The sequence below is a fragment of the Neofelis nebulosa genome, chromosome 5, assembly GCF_028018385.1.
Source record: "Neofelis nebulosa isolate mNeoNeb1 chromosome 5, mNeoNeb1.pri, whole genome shotgun sequence".
NCBI lineage: Eukaryota > Metazoa > Chordata > Mammalia > Carnivora > Felidae > Neofelis > Neofelis nebulosa.
In genome coordinates, this window is record NC_080786.1 from 143357764 (window position 1) to 143382179 (window position 24416).

At 39.1% G+C, this 24416-nt stretch overlaps 1 long non-coding RNA gene across 1 annotated transcript; it reads left to right on the forward strand.

The window, feature by feature from the left end:
- Positions 1-4278: 4278 nt before the first annotated feature.
- Positions 4279-23536, forward strand: LOC131512746 (uncharacterized). Its single transcript, XR_009262283.1, has 3 exons — positions 4279-5074; positions 18549-18585; positions 22978-23536. It is a non-coding gene; the product is annotated as an uncharacterized LOC131512746 (long non-coding RNA).
- The last annotated feature ends 880 nt before the right edge of the window (positions 23537-24416 follow it).

A 24416-nucleotide genomic window follows, 5' to 3' on the forward strand; every position in this document is an offset into this window, starting at 1 on the left:
CAGAATAATCTATAAATGAATTTACAGGTATAAATGAATACATAAGTGAATAAAATGGACAAAGGAAATAAGTAATTCACAGAATTAAAAAATTATAAATGGCACTTACACTTATGAAAAGATGCTCAGCCTCTCATAATACAATAAAAACAAGCTAAAACTTAGACTTAAATACCAGTCTCGCATATCAGCTTGTCAATTAAAGTTTAGCCACATACTCTGCTGGCATATGTTCCAGTCAAGGTCATTTAATGAAATACAGGGCACATTTAAATGGGGTGACTATGTACAAAAAGAATACTTACAGAGCTGCAGGTTAAGGGGACCCAGCAGGCAGAGAAATTAACAAAAGCTGAAAGTTACTACCACCTTGAGGCCTGAAGGAGCAAAGACAGTAAGCAACTACCAGAACCCAGAGACAACAGAAGTAGGAGACAGAGCTGAGGTCTTTGGTAAAGGGAGTCAGTCAACCCACAGAAACCTATGAAAAGAAATGATAACAAGCTCCATGATCTCTCTCTCTTCCCTCTTTAGCCTCCTCATCTTCCATTCATTAGATGAACCCAACAAGATGCCGTAGGACAAGGTAGTCTCTTTTTAAAAAAATTTTTTTAATGTTTTTTAATTTATTTTTGAAGGAGAGAGACAGAGCATGAGTGGGGGAGGAGCAGAGGAAGAGGGAGACACAGAATTCAAAGCAGGCTCCAGGCTCTATGCCGTCAGCACAGAGCCTGAGACAAGGTAGTTTCTTAATGATGAACATTAAAATTAGCCTCTGATGGCCTAGATCAGTATGGAGAATGCTAAAGCATAGATCAGGAGAAGCTATCCAGCACCGCAAGGCTATGGGGAATCATGCCCTCTTCTCATTTTTACTAAAAAAAGTACAAGGGCACACAACCCCTATAAGAGGGTAATTACCAAAATGCAACTAACTATAGGACACCTAGCCTTTGTCCCAGCAATCCCACTACTGGGAATTTATCTAACAGTTATACCTGCACTCATAGGAAATGTTGCATGTTCAAGGTTATTTACTGTAGCATGATACTTAATGTAAAAAGACTGAAAACATCTGGAGAAAAGTATGGAGGTTCCTCAAAAAACTAAAGCCTAAAAATAGAACTACTCTACAATTCAGCAATTGCACTATTAGGTATTTACCTAAAGGATACAAAAATACAGATTTGAAGGGGAACATGCACCCAATATTTATAGCAGCATTATCAACAACAGTCAAACTACAGAGAGAGCCCAAATGTCCATCGACAGACAAATGGATAAAGAAGATGGGGTATACATATACAAAGGAATACTATGTAGCCATAAAAAAGAATGAAATCTCGCCATTTACAATGATATGGATGGAGCTAGAATGTATTATGCTAAGCAAGATAAGTCAATCAGAGAAATACAAATACCATATGATTTCACTCATATGTGGAATTTAAGAAACAAAACAGATGAACATATGGGAAGGAGTAGGGAAGAGGAGAGAGGGAAACAAACCACAAGAGATTCTTAATGATAGGGAACAAATTATGGGTTGATAGAGGGAGGGAGGTGGGAGATGGGCTAGATGGGTGATGGGTACTAAGGAGGGCACCTGTGATGAGCACTGAGTGTTACATGTAAGTGATGAATCACAGAATTCTACTCCTAAAACCAATATTGTACTATATGTTAACTAAGTATTAAAATTTTAAAAAAGACTGAAAACCCATGTGTCCATTTTTAAAATAAAATAAGCTATAGTGCATTTGCATAATGGTATATTATACAGCAGCCAAAAAGAATGAGGAAGACCTGTAGGCACTGACATGGAAAGATTTCCAAGATACATTAAATTAAAAGTAAGATGCAAAACAGCATAAAGAATGCTAACTTTTTGTTAAACAGAGAGAAAAATAGTCCATATATCTCCATAAAAACAACAGGGGGATATGTAGAAATTTAATAAAAAGCTACCCTCATAGGATGAACAGGAACCAGAATGTGAATGAGACTTCTCAATAAATATATTTTTATTAATTTTTTTTACATACCCATTGATTTCTATAAATTTTGTTGTTTGCATTTCACTGATTTATTTTTACTGCTATGTATTATCTATAAAAATGTTTTTAATTATCATGTGCTATCTTTCTTAAAACCCTAAAAAAGAGTTATTAATGGGGAGGAAAATATCAGAGTTCACTTAAAGTCTCTCCTCCTCTCTCACAAATTCTACTATCCAAAAAATCTATCAACACAAATGTCTATTAGCCTGCCAGCCTTCTGAGATCCTCCTTTACTTTATTATCCAAATAAAATTGTTTAATACCCCCTCCCAAATGCCACAAAGGCCAGATTTTTTCCTTGAGATGCCTGAGGATTTCTACTCTAGCCCCACTCTCAGCTTGAGTCTTGGTATCCACTTACAATCTGGTGTTCTCTACGTGCTGTTTTCTTTGGTCTTGCTTTACCAACATTCATCCATATTCATCCCACTTTCATTTTTACAAAGCACCATTAAAATGTGGCTGCTATAACAGAGTTTTATGGGGGCACCTGGTGGCTCAGTTGGTTGAGCATCTGACTTCAGCTCAGGTCATGATCTCACCATCAGTGAGTTCAAGCCCCACGTCAGGCTTTGTGCTGACAGCTCAGAGCCTGGAGCCTGCTTCCAATTCTGTGTCTCCCTCTCTCTCTGCTCCTCCTCTGCTCGTGCTCTGTCTCTCTGTCTCTCTCTGTCTCTGTGTCTCTCTCAAAAGTAAATAAACATTTAAAAATTTTTTAAAAAAACACAGAGTTTTATGGACAGCTGAAGGTTTCAGGGGGATGTCAGGACAAACTATCAAAGACTTGGAAATGGGGCACAGTAATTGCAAAAGTAATTGCTGGGTGCCCTTTCCCTGCAGTGCTGGCTCTGTCTACCAGAACCTCCAGGGGGTATGCACTGTCTTCCACTGACTAGGCTATCTTACAACTCTGAAGGAGTAAGCTATAGAAACTAAGAATGACATATTTGAATTTTATCTAGGAGAAATACAATTGACTTCCATCCTGTAAAAATGATGTTCTCAAGCCTTACACTTTATTCCCCTGTAGGATATCACTCAATTTTGCATCTATTTGACATTCCTGATTACCTAAATGTGTGTGTGTGTGTGTGTGTGTGTGTGTGTGTGTGCGCGCTCTTCAAATTATCCTTTAAACACATGATTTTAAGCTATGAATGAAATGAAATTCTTGTAACAGAATCATGATTTTAGGTTTTTGAAAATTATTCTTTGGTAAGGGACACAACACACCAGGAAGTAAAATAAGAACTTCAAACTGAATTCTCAGACACCCTATTCCTGAAATCCTTAGCCACTCCCCATGTATTTCTCATGGGTCCTATCTCTCCTTGGGCCATGGGCGCCTGCCATGTCTGCCCAGCGCTTCCTCTCCAGACCTTCCCCAACATCCCTCTCCTTCCAGTTCCCAACATCCCAAGCATGAGGGGACAATTTCAAGATGTCTATTTCTTTATAAGGTGGAGGAATTTTACTCCGCACACCTACCTGAGACTTAGCTCCTGGCCTCCTTTGGGTATGCAAGAGAGGCTTACTTACATATTTTCTTCATAATTAAAAAAATGCATTTATTCCTGAAGTTAACGCTGCTGTTGCCTGAGAATTTCTCCTTTAGTTGGCACATACTTTCTCTTAGACACGTGACATGTGACACGCTCTGCCCACAAAGCATGTGTGACACTCTAAACAAACAAACAAAAGAAAAACCTCTAACTATAACTACCCATAGCAGGAAGAGCCTCAGTATCCAAGAAGAACTGGATTCTCATCAGATGCGCCATCGCTCTGGATCAGATACTGATGTGGCAAATGAGACCCCATCGGCTTCTGCTTGGGTGACTTTGGGAGACTGAGTTAGACAACTTTCAAACTTCCTTCTAACCTTAAGATTCAAAGAGATCACCATAATATTTAGTTAAAACTAAGGTTTTACTCACTACAGTGATCACACTCATTGTCTATGCAGCAAAGAAGTTGTTCAAATCCCTCAAGCCCCAAACCCCTGGAAGAGTCCTGGGAGACTCAGGAATTGCTCTAAGTCACCATTACAGTTCTTCTGTGGCTGTGTTTGACATCTTCGTTGCCTGCTGGTCATCTTTACCTGCCTCTGCTTCTCTGACTCTTGAACCTTCCCTGGTATTGTTCCTGAGCTATGACTGTGACATCACCACTCAGTGACATCACTCATGCATCACCAGGGCCTCCAGGCAGGCTACACTTATGTGCAGTCAAGGCTTTTCACTGAGGCAGCAAGAGCTTTCTCATCATGTTTATAGATCTCCAGAGATTCCCAAAGGCATGGTCCTTCCTCTCTCTGGTTCCTAAATAACTTCTACTAAGGTGGCTTTTACTATTTTACTTTTCAGATTTTTTCCAAGGCCTGTCTCAAGGAACATGGGACATACTCACCCAGGAATAGGTCAGCAGATATTAACGAGGCACCTTATAACATCTAATTTAAAGCACACTTCCCTTGCATGACTCCTACCTACAGGTGAATTCCCTATCAACTCAGGGAACTCCCTTAAGATTAGAATGCAGTTTTGTATGCCTCCTGTTATATATGTTTAACTTTAGAGAGGTGCAGCCTATTCACCAATCTCTAACATCATCATCAATTAAACAGGGCATGTGACCACCCGTGAACCCATGCTAGAGTTTTCCAGGTATGTTCCTGTGAGGTCTTCAGTGATTCACTGGAAGTACTCACAGATCTCAGAAAACCTGTCATGTTACAATTATAGTTTATTATATAGCAAGAGGATTCAGATTGAAGTCAGCAATGGAAAAAGATACATAGAGCAAACTCCAGCAGAAACCAAGTACGTGCTTCTAGTTCTCTTGCAGTTCATGCATGTGACCAGCCTAATTCTCCCTGTTACAATGTGAGACGACACGCAGACAGTGTTGCCAACCAGGAAGGCTCACCTGAGCTTTGGTGTCCAGGCGAACTGCCCATGGGACTGACCTTCGGTCTCCAGTTCCTCCAGAGGTCAAGCTGATACCACCACCAGGTAACAAAGACACTCTTATCGAGCAGGATATTCCAAGGGCTCAGAGGTTGCCTTCCAGGAGCGAGGCAAAGGTCCATCTTTCTTTGGAATGTGCAAGGTACAGACAAACTGCAAAGTTGATTTTTTACTGTACAGTTCTGTTAGACTATCTCGTTTTGTCTTAATACAAAAACTACTTCCTCCAAAATGAAAATGCTGCTCAAATATCAATGTCAGTGTTTATCACCTCTTAGCCATGTTCCCTGCTGACTTTTCAAAACTGAATAGTCCTAATCTTTGCAGCATGGTCTGTTGAGAGGCTCTTTATTCTTTTGGTCAATTTCTTATTTCAATAATTTTATTTGACATGAAGAACAGAACTGCACCTAATAATCCAGTATGTGCATTATACATAATTTATACATAACTTTAGGAAAATATGTGTTCAAAATATTTTCAAAATATCGTGTGTCCAAAATACTTGCTTTTGATGCTCAACATTTATAAGCATTTAGGCCAAAGAAATGGGCCTTATGATGGTTAATTTTATGTGTCTACTTTTCTAGATGAAGGGATATGTAGATAACTCATTAAATATCATTTCAATATTATATGTCTATAAGGGTATTTCCAGAAAATATTACATCTGAATTGGTGAGCTGAGTGAAGCAGATGGCCCTCCCCGATAGGGGTGCACATCATCCAACCTGTTGAAAACCTGAACAGGAAAAAAAAAAAAAAAAAGGTGGAGGAAAATTGAATTCTCTCTCTTTCTTGTATCTTGAGCTAGAATACAGATCTTTTTCTGCCCTCAGTAATCCTGGTTCTCAGGCCTTCAGAACCAGACCAGAATCTACACCATTGACTCTCTGGTTCTCAGGGCTTTGAACTACACCCCCAGCTCTTCTGGGTCTCCAGACGGAGATGGCAGATTGTGGGACTTCTCATAACTGGGTGAACCAATGCCTTCTTTTACATGTATAAATATAAATACACACACATATACATGTATACTATTGACTGTTTCTGTGGCGAACCCTGACTAACACAGATTTGTATCTTTGTGAAACAATCAAGACCTAGGTTCCCCTCCTAGTTAAAAGCAACAAATCCAGTTCATTCAATATATACACAAAGTTCAGGAAAGTTACCCATAAATGCATTATCTTGTGTTTTCACCAATCTACATCTAATTATACCTATTCAAACAGAAAATATGGAAACTTAAATAAAAAATTAAAACTTCTACATATCACAAAAGGAGAAACAAATAGTTTCTAAAAACAGATAATAATTGTAATGTATGTGATGGAAAAAGTTTAGTATGCTTAATTTATAAACTCATAGAGAGAGAACTTTTGAATTTTTACAATTTATTTTAATTTTTTAATGTTTATTTATTTTTGAGAGAGAGAGAGAGACAGAGAGAGAAAGAGTACAAGCAGGGGAGGGGCAGAGAGGGAGGCACAGAGTCTGAAGCAGGTTCCAGGCTCTGAGCTGTCAGCACAGAACCTGACACAGGACTCGATCTCACAAACTGCAAGATCATGACCTGAGCCGAAGTCAGATGCTTAACCAACTGAGCTATCCAAGTGTTCCTGAATTTTTACAATTTTTAAATGTCCATGGGGATAAATGAAGAGTGATGGCTAATGAATATGGGATTTCTTTTAAGGGAATAAAAAATGTTCCAAAATTATGGTGATGGTTGCACAACTCTGGGAGTATACTAAAAGCCAATGAATTGTACACTTCAAACGAGTGAATTGGTGGGGCACCTGGGTGGCCCAGTCAGTTCCGCATCTGACTTCTGCTCATGTCATGATCTCACAGTTTGTGGGTTCAAGCCCCATGTTGGGCTCTGTGCTGACAGCTCAGAGCCTGGAGCCTGCTTCAGATTCTGTGCCTCCTTCTCTCTCTTTCTCTCTGCCCCTCTCCTGCTCATGCTTGGTCTCTCTCTCTCTCTCTCAAAAATAAATAAACATTAAAAAATAATAATAAAAGTGGATGAATTATATGGTGTGTGAATTACACCTCAATAAAGCTGCCGTTGCCTTTAAAAAGTCCAACCTCTCTATAAATTAAATAAACTTAATGGTAGGTCAATACATAATATGCTATTTTTTTCATGTGCTGGTGAAAGTATAGAGTAATGGATACTTTCATACAACCTCGATAATAATGTAAATTGGTACTTTTCAGGAAGACAACCAAACTTAAAAATTATGCAGGTTCTTTAACATAGCAGTTTTACTTCTAGCATTTACCCCCAATAGATTGCAAATGTGCCCCCAATTCTTCACTTCTCCCTACATCCACTGCATTTTCCACTTGAGTATATTCCCACTCTGACTCTTGCCTCAGCCATGTAACTTCTTGGGGCAATGAGATACTGACAATATTACACAACAAGGACAGAAAAACTGCCTATTTCTGTTAATATTCTCACACTTCTGTCATCACCATGAGTACATGCCCAGGCTAGCCTGCTGTATGTAATAAGAGGCTTGTAGAACAAGTCAAAACATCCCAATTGCCCCAGCCAACAGCCAGCCATTTCCTAGACATGTAAGCAAGCCCAGAGGAGACCAAAAGAACCACCATCCCTAAACCCAGCCTAAATTACTGACCTAAGATTCACAGCCATCTCCCACATATATACCATGGCCCTTTACCCTTTGCGTGTTTTAGTCCTTCTGTTTGAAATGTCTGTTCACAGGCACTCCATCAGGCAACACACATTCATGCCTTATTTAATCCAGGAATCCTCTGTAAATGCCGCTAACATGTAAGACATTTGCTTATACTTCTGCACACTTTCTTTGTAGTCATATATGCTTTCCATGCCTTTCTGTCTCTATATGACGAAGTCCTCCCGATCAAGGACTTAACTCTGTCTTTGATTCCCAGTGTTTAGTCAGTGATGAAATGCTCATTAGGTGTTTGTTATATAAACTACTGAATTGACACTAGATCAGAGCTCTGGTTCTTGATTCATCACTTAGACAAATCATGCCTCCACATTTCAGACTTCTCACCTGTGAAATGGGTACAATATCTTATCTCTCCACTTCACAACATTGTTAGAATGATCAAAGTTAATTTTTTTATTCAAGTATAAAGAACATATGGTGTTATATTAGTTTCATGTGTACAATATAATCATTCAACAGTTCTATACATTTCTCAGTGCTCATTAAGGTAAGTGTACTATTAATCCCCTTTATCTATTTCATCCATCCCCCCTCCTACCTCCCTTTTAGCAACCATCAGTTTGTTTTCTGTATTTAAGAATCTATTTATTATTTGTCTCTTTTTTCCTTCGTTCATTTGTTTTGTTGCTTAAATTCCACATATGAGTGAAATCATATGGTATTTGTCCTCTGGCAAGGGAAACAAAAGCAAAATTAAACTATTGTGACTACACCAAAATAAAAAGCTTCTGCACAGTCAAGGAAACCATCAACAAAACAAAAAGGCAATATATCGAATGGGAGAAGATATCTGCAAAATCATATATCTAATAAGAGGTTAATGTCCAAAATACATAAAGAAATTACATAGGTCAACACCAGAAAAAATAAAATAATCCAGTTAAAAAGTGGGCAAAGGACCTGATGGACATTTTTCCAAAGAAGACATAAGATGGCCAACAGACATATGAAAAGATGCTCAACATCACTAACCACCAGGAAAATGCAAATCAAAACCACAATGAGATGTCACCTTACAGAATGGCTAGTCAGAATGGCTAAAATGAAAAACACAAGAAATAACAAGTGTTGGCAAGGATGAAAAGGTACTCTCATGCACTGCTGATAGGAATGAAAGGTGCAGTAGCCACTGTGGAAAACAGTATGGAGGTTCCTCAAAAAATTAAAAATAGAATTATGATCCAATACCATATGATCCAAAAACTCCACTACTGGGGCACCTGGGTGGCGCAGTCGGTTAAGCGTCCGACTTCAGCCAGGTCACGATCTCGCGGTCCGTGAGTTCGAGCCCCGCGTCAGGCTCTGGGCTGATGGCTCGGAGCCTGGAGCCTGTTTCCGATTCTGTGTCTCCCTCTCTCTCTGCCCCTCCCCCGTTCATGCTCTGTCTCTCTCTGTCCCAAAAATAAATTAAAAAAAAAAAACGATGAAAAAAAAAAAAAAAAAACTCCACTACTGAGTATTTACCCAAAGGATACAAAAACATTAATTCAAAAAGATATATATGTACCCCTATGTTTATTGCAGCACTATATACAATAGCCACATGATGGAAGCAACCCAAGTGTTCCCCAATAGACCAATGGATAAAGAAGATGTGGTATGTAGATAGATACATAGATAGATAGCTTAGACAGATAGATAATAGATAGATAGATAGATAGATAGATAGATATAGACATATATAGATATATATAGACATATATTCCATTATGTATATAGATATCTATATCTATAGATATAGGAGATGATGGGTGAAGTAAGTGAAAGGGATTAAGGGTACACTCATTGTGATGAGCACTGAGTAATGTACAGAATTGCTGAACCATTATATTGTACACCTGAAGCTCATATAACTGTATGTTAATTATACTTGAATTATAAAACATTTTAATAAATAACTAAATAAGATTAACCAAATCCAAATTGTCCCCTCCCCCCAAAAAAAACTGTCATGAGACAACTGAGAAGCACTGAGCAAGCATGGATATAGACTTACATAAACAAAGAAGAGAATTAACTGCTCCAAGAGCCATTAACTACAATCCTGTTATAAGAAGATGAAGTTTCTTTCTATTTTGCAACATGAAGCTGCCCTCATTGAAAGGAGGACAGTGACAAAAGCAAAAAATGACTCCATCTGAGACCACAGTCAATCTTAATGGAATTCCTGGAAGCCAATGTCATGACCCTAAACCTCTTTAAAGAGAAAAACGAATGCAACCACAAATGTGAAAGAAGGGAGGGAATGGTTCTTATAACTTTCCTTTAGAAAATAAAAAACTCAAGTAAATTCTATAAAAAGGGAAAAACAAAGCCTCTCTTGGAAAATAAACTATAACACTGGCAATGGCTTTTGATAACAGAACATATTGACCAAAACTTATTAGGAGAAAGAAAATTCAATCAAAGCAAACATACTGAAATAAGTAAATGAAACTTGCAAGCAACATCTTTGTTGTCACAAAGACAGACGTAAGTAACATTGCTGCTAGTCCTTTGTAAAAAGGCCCATAAAATAAAGGAAGCTTTTTTTTTTCTATAAAGCTCTTCATTTTCCTATTAATGAAATATAAGGAGAGATATGATCTGGAATTTTACTAGGGGGCCCAAAATTCAAACTTTCTCTGCTTAAATGGAATCAAATTAACAATCAGATGAGTTGTCAGTGCCATTTTTTATCAAAGCAATCAAAAAGAAATTTCAAAGTGCAGCCTGCTTAAGAATTGAGGAGCACCTATGTAATTAGATGATAGGAGATACAGGCAAAAATCGGAGCAGCCATCATTGTCTTTGGGATTGCAGAGGTCTAAATAACACAGATGAGACCCACAAATAAAATATGTCAGAATCACTCAAGACCAAGATCCCTACAAGGAATATATGATAGTGGAAAGGATGAAGAAATGGGGTAAAATCATAGGGTATAGGTTACAAGCTGGTCATTATAACATCAGTGCAATAATGATCACTAACCAGTTCAGATGGAAGGAAAAAAATAATTTTAAAAAGAAGGAAATGTGTTGTGTTCTTGGAACCATCAGCAAGAAGGAGGTCTGTCCCGGTTTTCAGGAAGATATATCATTCTCTGAAGTGGAAAGAGAACGGAAGAGAGTTTTTCTCTTACTGGACAAATGCATGGCCGGACAAAAAGCCTGGCTTCTCCACATGCCCCCTTACCTGATCCTCACAATTCCAGCAGTAGACATTACTGATCCCATTTTACAAATGTGAGTAACAATTTAATGAGTGCTTCTCGTGTGCAAGGAACTACACTAAAGACTTCTCGTGGATCATCTCATTTAAGCCTCATGACAACTACTGAGTGCCAATGCTATCCCATTTTACAGAAGTGGAAACTGGGGCTCAGAATGTTTAAGTCACTTGTGTATGGTCATGCATGCATTAACCCATGGAGCTGGGATTTTTAAGAGGCCTGGACTCCCCTTATATCACATGCTCTTCCCATCACACTAAATAAAAAATTTTATATGAGAATGAGCCACAGAAAGCATGTTGATGAAGAAACTGACCCATGTAAGACCAGGCCATCAGTGGCAAAATGTGTCTGGGTTTGACCCTCAGTCTACCTCTCCTTCTAGGACCCAGCAAGACCAGAATGAAATCTACCAAATCAGCTAACTCTCTGTCTGAAGGTTTCTCATCCTGGAAAGAAGAGGCACCTAAAAAGAAGTCATTTTAAAAAATGAAGTCTGTAATGGGAAGTCACTTAAAAACTCCCTTAAGAACTTACTTTCATAATAATATAATCAGATGGCCAGCTGGTTTATGGTGTAATTCCAAAAATCACTTTAGCTAGCATGTGTCAAGCTGCCTAGACCTGAGCCAGCCCAGGACAGGGACAACCGGTGTTAAACCCATTCATTCCCAGAGTCTATGGCTTAGGCAGATAATCATGAATGTTAGTTCTGATACCTTGTGCTGATTCCTTTCTCTGCATGGACACAGGCAGAAATCACTTGAATGACCCCATTTGAACAATAAGAAGTAAATGTCAATCTTCCTTGAGAATCATCAAGAAAGATGCTCACTGATGGCTAGCATATCCATCTCACAGACCTGAGCTTTGAGTTCCCAAACCTGTCAAAGAGAATAGAAACTCTGGAGTAAAGAGCAAAGGCATCACAATTAATTCCACAGCCATAATGCAGTCATGCTGTGTTAGATTGTGTCTGCCCTCACAGAGGTTACAACCTAGCAGGGGAGGGAGACACTGAATAAATAATGATAAGAATGAAAAATGGCATGCATGAAAAGAGATAGGGAGCCTGGGGACCTGACATAATGTGCAGCCAGGAGGGGGTGGGGGGTACTGCATCCATAAAGGCTTCCCTGAGCTTGTGTGTGTATGTGTGGGTGTGTGTGCATGTGCAAGATAGATAGAGAGACGGGGCTCAATGAGTGATGTTGAAAACAGAGATCAATATCCTCGGAAGAGGAACAACATACAAGCACACTAACGAGAAATAAAGAGCATGACAGAACATTCAGGAACTAAAAGAAAAGTGTGACTGGAGCAGAAGGCACAGTGGAGAAGAGGCCTGGGGACACAGCTGGAGACGTAGACAGAGATATTCTGATTTCATTCCTTGGCCTCGTGAGCTTATTTAACAAGTCTGCTCACGAGAGATGGATCTGCTCTCAGTGTTCTGCCAAAATCCAGCGTAAGAGCCTACAAGACAGAAGGCCAGACTACATGATACATCTACCAAGGCAACAACGCTGTCCTATCAACCTCGTGAGAAACAGCCCACCAGCCCTCTACCCCAGAGTCAATAGTACAGTTCTGCCATTTGGCTAGGAAAGTATGTTTTGATTTTCTTTTATGATTAATCATAGCTCATCAGCATAGAGACAGAGGGATCCCTTGTGCTGTGAAAGACAATTTATTGATTCCCTGTGGTAAGAACCTAAATATCTACTGGTTGCTGAATTTTACACATGGGCCAAATATCCACCTCCTTAAGCCAAAACTGACTTTCTAACTGATCAATATAAAAGTTTCTTCGATTCTAAAACCCAGTCAGTAGGATCCCAGAAATTCAGGGCCTACCTATCCTACAATTTCTGTGCCTCTTAATCAGCACCGTAAAGAACAGTAATTGATAACATAATTTAACTTAGTAATTCTGAATATGTTTATGTTAATTAATCCCTCATGAGAATTTCACAGAATTATCAGTAAATGAGATCCGCCCCAAAAGCCCTCTTTCACAAGAAAAGTTTACGAAAAACGTGCACTCAAGCTTTCTCTTGCTGCACTGCCAAGTGTTTGAACACAAGTCTGAAAAATAAGTAGCCGTGTCTAACGATTACACTTTCCATTTCCACGCTCAGCTCAGTTCCAGGAGCAGATGCGGGCAGCCCCATAACACATGTTTAAAATGTTTCTACATTCTAGCAAATATCCAACGGGAAACTGGAAAAGTGAGTTAAAAATCGATACCTAATATCCAGATCTTGAAAAACCCCAGGTTTTCTAACTGAACTTTTCAATTAATAGCGTATCATTGGAGGTATTCAAACATATGCCGGAAGTCAGAAGGACGCAGTCCAGAGAAGAGGAAAACAAGGCTCACTGGTCTGAGCAGCTTTGCAGTAGGAAGCTTCAGTCCCTGTGGCATGTTTTCACTTCTTGAAGGAGCCCGGTCAGGCTAGACATTGACAGTTTTCACCAGAGTTTGACGAAGAGCAAAAAAGATAGAAAACTGTGACTCGTGTACTAAACATGAGACTATTAAAAAGCAAAACCTCAGCTCAGGGCAAATGTTTATGATAATCATCAGCTTTCAACTCCAGAAGAATATTGAATGGTAGGAGATCAGAAAGATTTCCAAAGGGGAGAGTTAGGATTGCCAGGTAAAACACAAAACGTCCAGTTAAATTTGAATTTCAGACAAACACCGAGTAAATGTTTCGTTTAAGTATGCCCCGTGCAACACGGATGGTATTTTTATTTGCTAAATCTGGCAAGCGTAGCAATAGGAAACTATTTTTTATTTTTATTTTTATTTTTAATGCCCTCCTGCTTTATCAGGATTTGAGTATGCAAGCTTGGCAGGGAGGTGCCGATACTAAATTGATCTTCATGCAAAAGGGAGAGATATGGATGCCCAGGCAAAAGCTGGGAAGACTAGCGCCAGCATGGAAAGGGTGAAAAGACACTTGGCAGAGGTCTGAAGGGCACAGGAGAAGGGGCGCAAGGAAGGAACGCTGAAGATATTTTATGCCATTTTCCTGAGGTGTAAAATCATCCTCCTCATCCTCTACGAATACATCAGGAAAATCTACGTTGCTCACTAAGGCACTGGGGTAAGGGTAAATTCTAGAGTAAATTCTTTCTTGCCACTAAAAGGTGCCAAGCCCTACTTAAAGCCTGGCGCAAAACAGCCAACATATGGATTGCATGAATAATTGGAGAGAGGCTTCAAGGAAGAGCAAATCCACATATATTTGTTTCAGCCTCTATACCGGGAGGTCTACAAACCCACCCTGAATAATCGTGAACCAAAATAGAAAACGTTCTGCTTAGGGCCAGTGGATGGCATCTCCTGAGCAAATACAAAAGAGTTTGCTACCAAACCAGACTAAAACCACTAAACCTACCCATACAAATATTTTTTTCATTATTGTTGTTAAACATTGGCCTAATGGTATAAAGGTTAAACACTGACACAGCATTGTTAACGCAATGCCCTGTGAATTAACTTTAACTAACTTAGTTACCTAAATTAACTAAAATTTTAGCTTCTTGTTTCCTTTTTTAACAATAAGGTTGGCTGTCTTACAAACACTTTGCAGCTACTTTATAACATAATACATTTATAGAAATGAAATAAATTTCAGTAGCTTGAAGCAATGAACTACACCATAAAACATCTCTGAAATCTTTTTGAATGCCAGCTTTCAAAGCAAAAACTTGGAAATGTGATTCCATTTTGATGACAAACACCTGCAATAAACTAAGAACATGTTTCCAAACCACTCTCCCAGTTCCACTGAACATCAAAGTGCTATTTGGTTAAGTTTGAGGGGAGAGGGTTATTGTTAAAAATGTTTTGTAGCATTCAGAGAGAACTTAAATCAGTGAACCCACACGTGTCACTGCCACAGGGCGTGCCAAAGTTCAGGTGTCTCGCTGATTCTTTTTTTTTTGGACACTGTATGTCTTGTCTGAATACAGCGGTTTCCATCTGTAGAAGACAGAGGACGAGATTACTCCATGGCTGGTGTGAAAAATCACAACATGAGTATCTGATAAACAGTGTGCCAGGCATGTAGGGGTGATTGATAAACACTCACTGAATCATTAAGTATTTCTTTACCTTTCCCCTAACGTTACAAAGAAACTTGAATGAAGGGAAAATGAACTCTAAATGTATTTTGTAAATAATATAAATGATTCTATATACATACACATTCTAAGTGCATTTTCTCTTTTCTAAAGGATATTTTGGAAATAAAGTAAAAAAAAAAAAAAAAGCCTCTACATAACATTCCTACTGTGACCTGGTGGCTGGACATAAAAAATGATGACTGTTACTGTGTGAATTAGGAACAGCGTACAGACCAAGGATTCTCAATCTTCGCTACACATTAATATCATCTGAATTTCTCTTTTAACACCTGGATTTCCAGGCTATATTCACACCCACTTAACCAAAACCTGTGTAGGTAGAACCCACGCATCACTATTTTTAAAAAAGGGATTTAATTATGTAATCAAGGTTGAGAGTGGCGGATACAGACTCTTATTCTACTCTTGGCCCCCCAAAATTGTGCATATAACTCTATTCTACACAAAGAATAGATTAAAAACTCATCCTCCATTCGTGAGACACTGAGGTATTGGCCCTCCCTGGCTGAGAAGCATTCATCTTCCTTTTCATTATGTTCCCAGACTGCGGTCACAAAAATGTTACACAGCTGACCCTTGAATAACATGGGAGTTAGGGGCACCAACCCCTATGGAGTCAAGAATCCACATATAAACTTTTGAATCTCCCAAAATTCAACTACTAATAACCTACTGTTAACAGGAAGCCCTACCAGTTAAAACATGAACAGTCAATTAACACATATTTTGTGTATTATATGTATGTATACTGTATTCTAACAATAAACTAGAGAAAAGAAAATGTTATTAAGAAAATCACAAAAAAGAGTGTAAGTGGACCCACACAGTTCAAACCCATGTTGTTCAAAGGACAACTGTAATTAAAAAAAAAAAAATGGGGGGTGTTGAATGTTCTATGTTCCTCTTCCAGTAAGGTTCCTCTTATGGTGCTCTAACTGAATAAACTTATAAACATTAATGTTCAAAAGAAATGCACAAGTTCTTTTAAGAAATGGCTAATAGGAACAGAATTTGGGGTCAGGCAGGGTCAAGTTGGGAACTACTGCTCTAGTTTTGGATGTATTGGTGCCTGAGTTGCCCATGAGTCAGTCACCAGGTGGCTTTAAGCAGCAGGAGGAGGACTAGCCAAATCCACTGCGCTCAAGTCCCAAGTCCCCACAGGTATGAAGGATGAGACAAGGAAACACTCAAGAGAGTCCACATCCTCTCGGGTAGAAGGTCCCCTGTGCCCTGCTCTTGGGATTACAAGAAACAGAGTCCCATAGGCCGCCTCGAGTCACGAGGACTTAGTAGGTGGCTACTTGCGGGCAGTAAGAGGAATGTGAATTCCAAACCTCGAAATGGTCCCACTCAACAACAGCTGTCTATTGAACCTCTGCCAAAAGGAGATACGGCATTGCTCCCTGTATCTTCTACCTTCTCAGCCTTCCTCCCCTCATACTGCATGGCTCTCTGCCAACCTACTGTTTGTTTACTGAAGCAAACAGCTGCCTATGCCTTCCCAGGAACATTGTTGCTTTTGTCTCTCTCCGGAACTTTTCAGCTTTCTCTCCCAAGGCCCAGGCATATCAGAAGCTCCCATGTGGCATTCAGGCATCAGTGTCTTGTAAAGCTCTCCAGAGGAGTCCAATGTGCAACCACAGTAGAGAACCACTGCACCTTGTTCTTACAAGGAATATGTGCAAGGCAAAGTGGACCTACACGTGCAGATTTAGCCCAAAACAAAGAAAATTTGAAGATGACATCTCAAAATCCCTGGAAATTCTGTTCTCCTTGCATTTCAAGTTTAACTCAGTGTTTCATTTCTCTTTCTATAAGTATAAATCTATTTACATGTATTTTAGTATTTTAACTGTGTTGTTTTTAAAGGCAAGCAAATACTGCCTTAGGAAGTTATGGTCTCCGGGCAATCACTTCCTGGAGAAACCAGTAAGTAGTCAAGAGATTGAGGCTCTCTAATGAGTCAAGACTGACATCTAGTGGTGACTACCTCTGAACTGCAAATACAAATCTCAACTTTTAACAAAGCTCTTGGGCAAGTTGGCTGTCAATTCCAACAATTTATCTGCCTGAAACAAAATGCACCTATTAGTAAAAGGAGCTTTGCCATTTTCAAGTTATGTGTGAAAATATGTCCAGGATAAATCACTGATATTGAACTGAACTTATAAAGGAAAAGCAACTTCTTGATTCTGTCAAATAAGTCTGTTTTGGTGAATTTCAAAGGTTATATGACTGATATGATGAGAATTCAGAGGTTCTGTGACTGATAGGATGAAAGTAAGTGGCCGTTACAAAATAGTTTATATACACCCAAAATGAAATGGGTAGTGATAAAATCTTAGCTTTTGGTGTGGGTTGAATGGTGACCCCTGAAAAGAGCAGTCCACATCCTAACCCCCAGAACCTGTGAATGTGATCTTATTTCAATAAACAGTCTCTGAAGATATATAAATTAGGAATCCCAGATGAGATCGTGCTGGATTATCCAGATGAGCCCTAAATCCAATGACAAATGTCCTCATAAGGGACACAGAAAAGAGGGGAAGACACAGGGAGAAGGAGTCAAATGTGAAGATGAAGGCAAAGATCAGACTTAATGCAGCCACAAGCCAGGAAACACCTGAAGCACCAGAAGCTAGAAGAGGCAACGAAAGAATCTCTATTAGACATTTCAGAGGGATTGTGGCTCTGCTGACACCTTGACTTCAGACTCCTAGCTTCCAAAAGGGTGAAAGAATAAATTTTTGTTGTATTAAGACACTCATTTTGTGGTCATTTGTGACAGCAGCCACAGAATACTAAAGATGTGATAGATAGATGAGATAGATAGATAGATAGATAGACAGATAGATAGATAATGGAATATTAGTAATCAAAATGAATGAAATCTTGCCACTTGCAACAACACAGATGGAATTACAGTGTATTATGCTAAGCAAAATAAGTCAGTCAAAAGAAAGACAAACACCATGTGATTTAACTCATGTGGAATTTGAGAAACACAACAGATAAACATAGCAGAAGGTAAGGAAAAATAAGATTAAAAACTGAGAGAGTCTAAAATACAGAGAGCAAACTCAGGGTTGCTGGAGGGTTTGGGTGCGGGGCAATGGGCTAAATGGGTGATGGGCATTAAGGGGGGCACTAGTAGTGATGAGCGCTGGGTGTTATATGTAAGAGATGAATCACTAAATTCTACTCCTAAAACCATTATTACACTACACGTTAACTAACTTGGATTTAAATAAAATTTTTAAAAAAGAAAACGAATGCAGTTTATTATTCCTTCCTCTGCAGCATACTCCTTCAGGAAATAAAAATAGCATGTTTAGGAATTAACTAGGTACCTAAAGTTTTTTGTTGTTGTTTGCTTGTTTTGTTTCATTTTGTTTTGTTTACACAGGAGAGAGAATCAGCTTGACTTGAGGATGCCTCTCAAGGTAAAGTACTTCATTTTTGGCCAATACCAAATAAAATTAGGAGGTGCTTAATGATTTGGTCCAACAGAAATCAAGGGGAAAAAAGTAAAGCAGCCAGTAAACCTTTCCAGAACATTTGCTCAATTGGCATGAAGAGCTTATACCCAAGCCTGAGACTGACTGCTAGAAATAGATGCCTAAAGGTTTTTTTTAATAGGATGCATGTAAATTCATTAGTCTACAATACTACAGAATGCTACTCAATAAATATTTCACTGCCTAACCATTATTTCCAAAAGTATTTTGGTTATCAAAATGTTTGTTTCAGAAGGTTGTCACTAAAAATGCTAAAGCTGAAAGACCAGTCAACTAAAAATCTCCTAAGAAAGTGAAGCAACAAGAATTTTGCCTAAATATGCATACGTGAAACCAGAATGACTCAAATGTCAGGTCCAGTTGGGACCATGTTGTAAATTCAACAGGAATTCAATTCATGAATTTCCCATCATGTGAGGTATCTGGAAGATATGTGAACACTGAAAACAACAATGTCAATACAATTGAATGCAGACATTAATAAACCTGTCATTTGGATCAGCAGATAATCTTGTAACTGAATATTTGGATATTTGGGGGAAGGAAATGTACAAATCATCAAAGGTGGCAAATTCCCTTCAGGAATTGTGGTATCCACACATTGTATCACAGGTTTGGTTTGACTGAATAATGCATGAAGATGTCTGTTTTAAATTATTCACTGACTACAGAGTTGACAAGTAACCACTGAAGAACCAAGAGATTAGCCACCAGGAGCCTCCATTTGATGTCTGACTCAGTGAAGGCTGTTTTTTCTCTAGAGAATGAGAGGTTCTATGTAATATGAGACTAAGGAAGTAAGGTAGAGTCTGTGGTATGCTCACAAGATGTTGCTTTAAATGTGCTGATAGAATTCTGGAGCCCACGAGTCTACAAATGAGTGCCATTGAAATCCACACCTGGGTCTATAGCACTTTGATATGTCAAAGGGGTAGGTTCTGCCATTTTTCTTACTAAGTATATTGAAACATAACACTACATAAAATTTAAAATTACTCTGTAGGGTCAAATGAGCATTTTTTTAGAGAATGAACAATGTCCCTAGGAGAAGAGGGTGCTGTCTTTGTTGAATTGACTCCATTATTTTTCATGCATGTTGTTTTCAAAAATTTTTAGAGACACTTTAAAAGAAGGAAGGGAGCTTCTCAAATAATGATGGCTGTCATTTAATTAATCCATGATAAATAACATTGATAAAATAGATAAAAAATCGAAAGCTCAGAATGGTTGAAGAACTTTCTCCAACATCACAGAAGTAAGGTTCTTCTCTCCCAAAGCCTGTGCTACTTCCTGGTTGATGGCAATATGCTGCCTAATAGGACCTTAAAAAGTCTTTCTCATCAGCTGACCACGGGCCAAGAGCCTCTCTTCCCTAGTTCAAATGGACTCTGCTGGAACTCTGTAAAGGACCGTGTCTCTGCATCTTTACATATGCAACATCTATCATGGTGATCATTTATTTTAATAAATTGGGTTTTCCTTTTCTTCTTTTTTTAAAGTTTATTTATTTATTTTGACAAAGAGAGCAAGTTGGGGAGAAACAGAGAGAGAGAGAGAGAGAGAGAGAGAGAGAGAGAGAGAGAGGATCCCAAGCAGGCTCCACACTGTCAGCACAGAGCCCAATGTGGGTCTCAAACCCACAAACTGTGAGATCATGACCTAAGCCGAAATGAAGAGTCAGATACAACCTACTGAGCCACCCAGGTGCTCCTCACAGTGATCATTTAAACTCATTAAGTACTCAATAAGTGTTTACTGAATGAACAGATAAAAGGTACAGAAAAAAGGAGGCGCATTTAAGAGAAAATATTTCAGGTGAATTTTCCACTTCCATACATGAGTGTCAGTCATATATAAACAACCCAATAATGTTGATCCATAAAACACATCTAAGTAGCTCAATGTTCAATAAATGCAAACTATGGCAGTGTGAATCTGGATCACAATTTGGGAAACTTAGAGGTCGATGAAGAAGGAAATTTGATAACAGGCTTTTATAATGTTCAAGTGTATGACCCAAATAAATTATCCTAAAGTGATGTCCAAGGTTTGGCCCAAATGTGATGAAAATATAACAAATCTGAGTTAGAAAGTAATTAGCAGTTTGATTATTTAAAATCACTGAATTTTCCTCCTCTGGTTTCTGGCTGGAGTACCATGAACCCTGCCTCCTCTCAGGCTTAGTTTCTGCCAACAGCCAATCTAAAGGATTACTCACCAAAGAAAATCACCCTGTGCTGCCCGAAGCCATTGAGGACTCCAAACCCCTCCTTCTGCTCCCCCTGCTTAAGGTTGGCCTCTCCTTTGCCCACGTAGCAACAGGTGCCTAATGGCAGTGCTTCTGAGTGTGTGAATCTCAGTATGGGGTTCAGGTTGGGTATTTAAAACCACTACTCAGAGTGCCTGAGTGGCTTAGTAGGTTGAGCGTCCAATTCTTCATTTTGGCTCAGGTCATGATCCCAACGTCGTGGGGTTAAGCCCCATATCAGGCTCTGCGCTGAGCACAGAGCCTACTTAAGATTTTCTCTCTCTCTCTCTTTCTCTCTACCCCTCTCCTCAGCTTGCATTTATGCTCTCTCTCTCTCTCTCAAAAATAAAAATAAAACAAAATAAAATAAAATAAAATAAAATAAAATAAAATAAAATAAAATAAAATAAAATAAAATAAAACAAAACAAAACCACTACTCAGTGCCTCTTGTCCCTTTCTGGATGAAATCCCAAAACAATTATATATCAACAGAATAGTTAGTCCTACTTTTATTTCACTCCGCAGCTCTGTGACCATTGACCTCTCTGGGCCTCATTTTCCTCATCTGTAGAGATAATAAAAGTACCTACCCACAGTGTTGCTGTGAGAATGAAATGACGTGCTGTATATTTAGCAGTTAGTTTATAGCTAGGCACTATGCTACTAACTGGATAAATGAGAGTAACTATTATTTATTTTTGTTATTCTATTTCTTAGCATGAGATTAGCCACCAGGAGCCTCCATTTGATGTCTGACTCAGTGAAGGCTGTTTTTTCTCTAGAGAATGAGAGGTTCTATGAAATATGAGACTCAAGGAAGAAAGCTACAATCTGTAGTATGCTCACAAGATGTTGCTTTAAATGTGCTGATAGAATTCTGAGTCATTGGGTTTTTTGGGGTTTTTTTCCTTTTGATCCTCACTTTTTGCTTTTGGGGGCAGAAAAAAAATGGCAGTGGCAGGTCACAGACCAACAGAAACTAACAGCAGCAGTAGCAGCAAACACAGTAGGACTCATACATCATTTTCAGTAGCAGGTGCAGTTAATAGTTGATATTTTGTGGATAGCTTTGTGCCAGGGACCGTGCTAAGGACACAAATCTCAATTACACCTCTCATTGCCACTACTTTTACAATGAAAGATGTGCACGGTGCCTGGGTGACTCAGTCAGTTAAGCATCCAACTTCAGCTCAGGTCATGATTTCTTGGTCTGTGGGTTCGAGCCTTGCGTCGGGCTCTGTGCTGACAGCTCAGAGCCTGGAGCCTGCTTTGGATTCTGTGTCTCCCTCTCTCTCTGTTCCTCCCTCACTCATGCTCTGTCTCTCTTTCTCTCTCAAAAATAAAGATTTTTAAAAAAAATTTAGTGAGAGACGTGCTGGTCCTGGAGCAGTCAGACCTCTTCTGGCAAAAGGCTGCCTTGTCTCTGACCCAGTAAGTTGAGACATGTGTGCTTTCCTGAGGATCCTTCTAGATGCTCTGTCCACCTACTGGGACCCTAATTTGAGTGCTGTCCTAAGACTCTAAACAAAAAGCAAACTGGCGTTTTTTAAGCTGCATTATGCACAGCACTAAGAGTTCCAAATTCCACAGCACCTCCCTAGAAATGGCAGGGCAGGTGGCATGGCCAAGAACCTGAGTTCCAGGGCTCAGATCCCCCTTCACTCAGAGTAATTCTGTTTTGATCTGTTTTCTGCATTGACCACCCCCACCCCCTGACCTCATTCATAAAACATTTTAGACCAAAGGCTCACAGTTTTCAACAAACTGAAAGCCACTGCACTAAACTTGGTTTCTTTATGTGTAATGACAGTTCTACACTCTCTGCGGTGTTTTCATAACCAAACCAGTGTTTAATTCCTGAAGGTCTGCAAAGTCCTATGAAATTTCCAAAAATGTTTCTTATGTGAATAGAAAACTTCATTTTTTATTTATCTTCTCATTCCTAGGTCTGTATTTTATTTAGACTTAAACTATCTTTATAGCTTGATTTTGATCAGGTATTAAGTTTGGCATATCCAAATTCGGAATAGTCTCCCATGATGTTCCTTTTTTGTGTGTGTGGTTCAGGGAGAAGACTCCGCTTCAATCAAACAGAGAGATATTCATTTTTCACTTCTCTGGATATTGGTTTTCTAAGAGCATTTGAGTTTAGCAGTATACCCTCTAAGACATTATAGCTCTGCAAATCCCGTTCCAAGCATATGACGTTACAGTTTACGCACCATCGAGGTCTCCAAGCAGAGAAATTCCCAATGGTTGCCTTCATTGGTCCAGACTTACACATGGTTGGGAAATCAAAACACCGTCACTACACATGAGTTATCTGCCTCTTGCTTCCAAGCAGACCCCTTTGTTTTAAAGCAGTGGCACTTATATAAACATCAGACTTATTCATCTTATGCTTACGCATGTGTGAAATTCTCAAATTATACAATCTTGGGTTGTTTAATGTTGTGACAGAAAAACCAACCCAACCGCTAAAAAGTCCAGTTAAAACAAAACTATAATCTTTTTCTTTTAAAATTTGGTGGGAGCAGGGAGACAAAGTGGAAGCTGTGTGTTCAGGACCTGTCTAGACCTCGCCTTATGTGTCTTTTCATTGGGCTAGTCCCCACTGTACCTTTTATAGCCAAACTGTATCCAAAGTGTGTGCATATGTGTGTATATGTGTTATAAAATATATATGTATTTACAAATAAATACATGTATTTGTAGTAAAGGATTGGGAGACCTCTAAAGACTGGAAAAGTACTAAATAATCTGTATTTTTTTTTAAAAAAAGGTTTTTTTCAAAATATAGAGGGATAATGTCAATTCCTGCAAAAATACTCTTTTAGAAAAGGCCAATTTTCAATGATTTCAAGAGTTTATGCTATTCTGTCACAATGTCAGTTTTCAAAAGTAGCCAAAAGAAAAACAGAATAAATTATCTCGTAAACAAGATCTGCAGGACCTTCACTGACTAAAAAGTATTTCCATTCGTTGCATTCAGCCCCCCTCCCCAATAAAAATAAAGCAACCTAGTGAGAGTGGTAGAGAGAAAGGGTATATAGACAGATGTCTGTGGGGCAGGACAAGGGCGACAGTCTGGGGAGAGCTACCCGTGTTCTGAGCACATGGGTGCACTGAAAACATGCATTAATCAACTGCACATAGGGGCGTGGCAATGGTAGGAAATATTAGGTGTCCTTAAAAAATCTGGGGGTGCCTGGTGGCTCAGTCTGTTAGGCATCTGGCTTCAGCCCAGGTCATGATCTCATGGCTAGTGAGTTTGAGCCCCGCATCGAGAACCCCACTCTCTGTACTGACAGCAGAGAGCCCACTTCAGATCCTCTATCCCCTTCCCTCTCTGCCCCTTCCCCACTCACACTCACTCTCTCTCTCTCTCAAAAATAATTTAAAAAAATTTTTTATTCTGATTACAGTTTTCACCTAATGTATCAATCAAGATTCTCCAGATATACAGAATAAATAAGAGATACACAGAGAGAGGTCTGGTTTATAGA